Source organism: Arachis ipaensis, chromosome B08 (genome assembly GCF_000816755.2).
Source record: "Arachis ipaensis cultivar K30076 chromosome B08, Araip1.1, whole genome shotgun sequence".
NCBI lineage: Eukaryota > Viridiplantae > Streptophyta > Magnoliopsida > Fabales > Fabaceae > Arachis > Arachis ipaensis.
In genome coordinates this window covers 48,981,094-48,988,010 of record NC_029792.2, presented here as the reverse complement: position 1 = coordinate 48,988,010, position 6,917 = coordinate 48,981,094, and positions in this window count along the sequence as shown.

Sequence of the window (6,917 nt, the reverse complement as noted above, 5' to 3'; positions counted from 1 at the left end):
CCCCAAAACCCTTCACCAATCACCTCAATCTCTCTTCCCCATCACCTCTTCACCACTCACATCCATCCACTCTTCCCCATAAACCTACCTCATAAACTCCACCTACCTTCAAAATTCAAAATTAATTTCCCACCCAAACCCACCCTAAATGGCCGAACTTACCCCCCTCCCTTCCCTATATATACCCCTCCATTCTTCCTCATTTTCTCACAATACAGCCCTCCTTTCTCTTCTTGGCCGAAACACACCTCCCCCATCCTCTCCATATTTTCTTCTTCTTCTTCATCTATTCTTTCTTCTCTTGCTCGAGGGCGAGCAAAATTCTAAGTTTGGTGTGGTAAAAGCATAAGCTTTTTGTTTTTCCATTGATGGCACCTAAGACCGGAGAATCCTCTAGAAAAGGGAAAGGGAAGACAAAAGCTTCCACCTCCGAGTCATGGGAGATGGAAAGATTCATCTCCAAAGCCCATCAAGAGAAATGAGTATCCGGAGATCCGACATGAAATCCAAAGAAGATGTTGGGAAGTTCTAACAAACCCCATCCAACAAGTCGGCATCCTAATGGTTCAAGAGTTCTATGCCAATGCATGGATCACTAGGAACCATGATCAAAGTAAGAACCCGAATCCAAAGAATTATGTTACAATGGTTCGGGGGAAATACTTAGATTTTAGTCCGGAGAATGTGAGGCTGGCGTTTAACTTGCCTATGATGCAAGGAGATGAGCGCCCCTACACTAGAAGGGTCAACTTTAATCAAAGGTTGGACCAAGTCCTCATGGACATATGTGTGGAAGGAGCTCAATGGAAGATTGACTCCAAAGGCAAGCCGGTTCAACTAAGAAGACTGGACCTCAAGCCTGTGGCTAGAGGATGGTTGGAGTTCATCCAACGCTCCATCATCCCCACTAGCAACCGATCTAAAGTTACTGTGGATCGGGCCATCATGATCCATAGCATCATGATTGGAGAGGAAGTAGAATTTCATGAAGTCATCTCCCTTGAACTCTACAAAATAGCCGAAAAGCCCTCCCCTGGGGCAAGGCTAGCTTTTCCCCATCTTATTTGCCATCTATGTTACTCAGCTGGAGCTTTCATAGAAGGAGACATTCACATTGAGGAAGAGAAGCCCATCACTAAGAAAAAGATGGAGCAAGTAAGAGAGCCCATTCATGGAGCTCAAGAGGCGCAGGAAGCTCATCACCATGAGATCCCGGAGATGCCTCAAATGAATTTTTCTCCTAATCAGATTCAGAGGTTGAAGAAGGACTGCTGATGCTGTTGGATTCTGACCTCCCTGCACTCAAAATGGATTTTCTGGAGCTACAGAACTCAAAATCGCGCACTTCCAATTGCTTTGGAAAGTAGACATCCAGGGCTTTCCAGAAATATATAATAGTCCATACTTTGCCCAAGTTTAGACGATGCAAACTGGCATTCAACGCCAGCTCTCTGCCCAATTCTGGCGTCCAGCGCCAGAAACAAGTTGCAAAGTGGAGTTCAACGCCCAAACTGGCACAAAAGCTGGCGTTCAACTCCAAGAATGACCTCTCCACGTGTAGACTTCAAGCTCAGCCCAAGCACACACCAAGTGGGCCCCGGAAGTGGATTTATGCATCAATTACTTACTTCTGTAAACCCTAGTAGCTAGTTTATTATAAATAGGACTTTTTACTATTGTATTAGACATCTTTGGAATCATCTTTTGAATATCTTTTGATCATTTTTAGATCTCTAGACCTCCATGGGAGGCTGGCCACTCGGCCATGCTTACCCTATATTCACTTATGTATTTTCAACGGTAGAGTTTCTGCACTCCATACATTAAGGTGTGGAGCTCTGCTGTTCCTCATGAATTAATGCAAAGTACTACTGTTTTCTATTCAATTTGACTTATTCCGCTTCTAAGATATTCATTCGCACTTCAACATGAATGTGATGAAGGTGAAAATCATCATCATTCCCTATGAACGCGTGCGTGACAACCACTTCCGTTCTACCTTAGATTGAATGAGTATCTCTTAGATCTCTTAATCAGAATCTTCGTGGTGTAAGCTAGATTGATGGCGGCATTCATGAGAATCTGGAAAGTCTAAACCTTGTCTGTGGTATTCCGAGTAGGATTCAGGGATTGAATGACTGTGACGAGCTTCAAACTCGCGAGTGCTGGGCGTAGTGACAGACGCAAAAGGAGGGTGAATCCTATTCTAGTATGATCGAGAACCTCAGATGATTAGCCGTGCTTAGACAGAGCATTTGGACCATTTTCACAAGAGGATGGGATGTAGCCATTGACAACGGTGATGCCCTTACATAAAGCCAGCCATGGAAAGGAGTAGGATTGATTGGATGAAGGCAGCAGGAAAGCAGAGGTTCAGAGGAACGAAAGCATCTCTATACGCTTATCTGAAATTCTTACCAATGATTTACATAAGTATTTCTATCCTTCTTTTATTATTTAATTTCGAAAAATCCATAATAATAAACAAAAGTGCTAGGTGGGAGACACCCCACCATGGTAAACTCTTTTCATTTTTCTCTTTTGTAAATATTGGTAGAATAGGTTTGATTTCATGTTTTGTTTTGTTTGTTAAGTTTATTTGGTAGTATAATATGTTAAATAAGGTTTTATGGTGTTTGAGTAGCTGTTTGGAGGTTTGGAATGCTTGGATTGGTGCAAGAACACGGAAAAAAATTTTTGAAAAACAGAGAGTTATGCCCAGTTTGTGCCCATCCTGTGCCTGCAACCCACGCGTGCACGCACCTGGCGCGTACGCGTCCTTTAGCCAAACTGTGCATCGGCATGGAAGCGTGCATGACGCGTCCGCGCCGGTAAAAAGAAATTTTTACCCTTTTCTTCCATTTTCTTTTATTACATTTGCTTATTTTCATTTATTGCATTTTAATTTTGTTTTTATAGCTTGTTCTTATCCTCTTTTCTAGGTTTCTTATTTTAATAATGGTGTTGAATTCTCTTACTCAATTGTTGAGAATTTCTTGGTTAATCTTGGTGCTTCTAGACTTGTTTGATATTGATGGGTAATGAAATATTTAATTCAATGCTTAACCTTTGATGATCCTTATATTCTTTGTGCATTGATATGAGCTTACATGTCTTTCATGACCCACTCTTTCTAATTGAACTTGATGCTTTTGAGTGCTCTTCATGCCTTGACTTTACTCTTGCATCAAGTATTAATTGATATGCCCTTTGCCTATATTGCTTCCTCACTCACATGCGTAGCTAACATGTAGTGAGAACCCTACTCTTAATTGGCATTAGCCCCCGCCTATGTTCTACTGCTTTCATATCTTTGTTGTAGGCTTAATTTTCTTTCTTTTTCTCTCCTTTGAGGTTGGCCACCAAGAAGGAAAGAAAAGGAAAAGCTTCTAAATAGGGCAACAAACAAGTCCTTCCGCACAACCTTTTAGAGGAACTCATCAATTGTAGCAACCCATCCACCTTGCTCTTCTTTGCATGCACCGAGGACGGTGCAAATTTCTAAGTGTGGGGAGGTCGTCCGACCGACCTCTATGGGTAACAACTTCCTTTTTCAACACCAAATTCTTAATTTTTGTCCTTGTTAGTTAGTTGTTGCATTGCATGATAGGTTGCATGCTAGTTAGAAATTGTACATATTTTACCACTTCTTTTTATGTTAGGACTACTTGGTTAGGGTGATGATTTCTTTTCCAAGAAACTGTTTTTAGGGAACGCTACTGATGAGCGGATAATTTATACGCTTTTTGACATTGTTTTTAGTATGTTTTTAGTAGGATCTAGTTACTTTTAGGGATGTTTTCATTAGTTTTTATGTTAAATTCACATTTCTAGACTTTACTATGAGTTTGTGTATTTTTCTGTGATTTCAGGTATTTTCTGGCTGAAATTGAGGGACTTGAGCAGAAATCAGATTCAGAGGTTGAAGAAGGACTGCTGATGCTGTTGGATTCTGACCTCCCTGCACTCAAAGTGGATTTTCTGGAGCTACAGACCTCAAAATGGCGCGCTTTCAATTGCGTTGGAAAGTAGACATCCAGGGCTTTCCAGAAATATATAATAGTTCATACTTTGGCCAAGAATAGACGATGTAAACAGGCATTCCACGCCAGCTTTCTGCCCAAATCTGGCGTCCAGCGCCAGAAAAGGAGCCAAAACCAGAGTTGAACGCCCAAACTGGCACAAATACTGGCGTTCAACTCCAAGAAGGACCTCTACATGTGCAACACTTAAGCTCAGCCCAAGCACACACCAAGTGGGCCCCGGAAGTGGATTTATGCATCAATTACTTACTTCTGTAAACCCTAGTAGCTAGTTTATTATAAATAGGACCTTTTACTATTGTATTAGGTATCTTTGGTCTCAGTTTTAATCCATTGTTCATCTTAGGAGACTATTGATCACGTTTTAGGGGGCTGGCCATTTTGGCCATGCCTGGACCTTCACTTATGTATTTTTAACGGTAGAGTTTCTACACTCCATAGATTAAGGTGTGGAGCTCTGCTGTTCCTCAAAGATTAATGCAAAGTACTACTGTTTTCTATTCAATTCATCTTATTTCGCTTCTAAGATATCCATTCGCACCCAAGAACGTGATGAAGGTGATGATTATGTGTGACGCTCATCACCATTCTCCCCTATGAACTCGTGCTTGACAAACACTTCCGTTCTACATGAAATAAGCTAGAATGAATATCTCTTAGATCTCTTAATCAGAATCTTCGTGGCGCTCTTGTTTGAGTCTTGAGTCATGTTATAAGTTTGGTGTCACTTGCATATGCATCTTGCATTTTTCGAAAATTTCATGCATTCATAGTGTTCTTCATGATCTTTAAGTGTTCTTGGTAAGTCTTCTTGTTTGATCTTGATGATTTTTTGTTTTGTGTCTTTTATTGTTTTTCATATGCATTCTTGAATTCTTAGTGTCTAAGCATTAAAGAATTCTAAGTTTGGTGTCTTGCATGTTTTCTTTGCATTAAAAATTTTTCAAAATTGTGTCTATGATGTTCATCTTGACATTCATAGTGTTCTTGGTTTTCATCTTGACATTCATAGCATTCTTGCATGCATTCATTGTTTTGATCTAAAAATCTCATGCATTGCATAATTTTCATGTTTTGTAAAAAAAATTCAAAAATCAAAAAAATATCTTTCCCTTTTTCTCCCATCAAATTCAAAAATTTGAGTTGACTTTTTCAAAAATTTTTAAAATCAAGTTGTTTTTCATGAGTCAAATCAAATTTTCAATTTGAAAATCTTATCTCTTTCAAAATCTTTCTCAAAAATCAAATCTTTTTCAAATTTCTTAGTTATTTTCGAAAATTCCAAAAATATTTTTCAAAACTCTTTTTCTTAAATTTACATCATATTTTCGAAAATAACATCACCAATTAATGTGGTGATTCAAAAATTTCAAGTTTGTTACTTACTTGTTAAGAAAGATTCAAACTTTGAGTTCTAGAATCATATCTTGTGATTTTTTATGAATCAAGCCATTAATTGTGATTTTAAAAATCAAATCTTTTTCAAAATTAATTTATATCATGACTTTTTCAAAAATATCTTCTCATCTTATCTTTTTCAAAATATCTTTTCTAACTTCCTAACTTCTTATCTTTTCAAAATTTGTTTCAACTAACTAACTAACTTTTTGTTTGTTTCTTAACTTTTTCAAAACTACCTAACTAACTCTCTCTCTCTAATTTTCGAAATTATCTTCCCTCTTTTTCAAAAATTTCTTTTTAATTAACTAATTATTCTTATTTTTATTTTTGATTTTAAAAAAAAATTCGAAAAATACTAACACTTTTCAAAAACCATTTTCGAAAATCACTAACTCTTTTTCAAAAATATTTTTCGAAAATTCTCCCTCTCCCATCTTATTCTATTTATTCATTCATTTACTAACATCTCATCTCACATCTCAACCATCCTCACAGTTGTGTTTCTTCCATTATAATACATTCTTTGTCTACCCCTCTTCTTCTACTCACACAGGGATCCCTATACTGTGGTATAAAGGATCCATATTATTATTATTATTTTTTCTGTGCCCTCTTCTTTGTCATATGAGCAGGAGCAAGGACAAGAATATTCTTGTTGAAGCAGATCCAGAACCTGAAAGGACTCTGAAGAGAAAATTAAGAGAAGCTAAATTACAACAATCCAGAAATAACCTTTCAGAAAATTTTGAACAGAAAGAGGAGATGGCAGCCGAAAATAATAATAATGTAAGGAAGATGCTTGGTGACTTTACTGCACCTAATTCCAATTTACATGGAAGAAGCATCTCCATTCCTGCCATTGGAGCAAACAACTTTGAGCTGAAACCTCAATTAGTTTCTCTGATGCAGCAGAACTGCAAGTTTCATGGACTTCCATCTGAAGATCCTTTTCAGTTCTTAACTGAATTCTTGCAGATATGTGATACTGTTAAGACTAATGGAGTAGATCCTGAAGTCTACAGGCTCATGCTTTTCCCTTTTGCTGTAAGAGACAGAGCTAGATTATGGTTGGATTCTCAACCCAAAGACAGCCTGAACTCTTGGGATAAGCTGGTCACGGCTTTCTTAGCCAAGTACTTTCCTCCTTAAAAGCTGAGCAAGCTTAGAGCTGATGTTCAAACCTTCAGACAGAAAGAAGGTGAATCCCTCTATGAAGCTTGGGAAAGATACAAACAGTTGACCAAAAAGTGTCCTTCTGACATGCTTTCAGAATGGACCATCCTGGATATATTCTATGATGGTTTATCTGAGCTATCAAAGATGTCACTGGACACTTCTGCAGGTGGATCCATTCACCTAAAGAAAATGCCTGCAGAAGCTCAAGAACTCATTGACATGGTTGGTAATAACCAGTTCATGTACACTTCTGAAAGGAATCTTATGAGTAATGGGACGCCTATGAAGAAGGGAGTT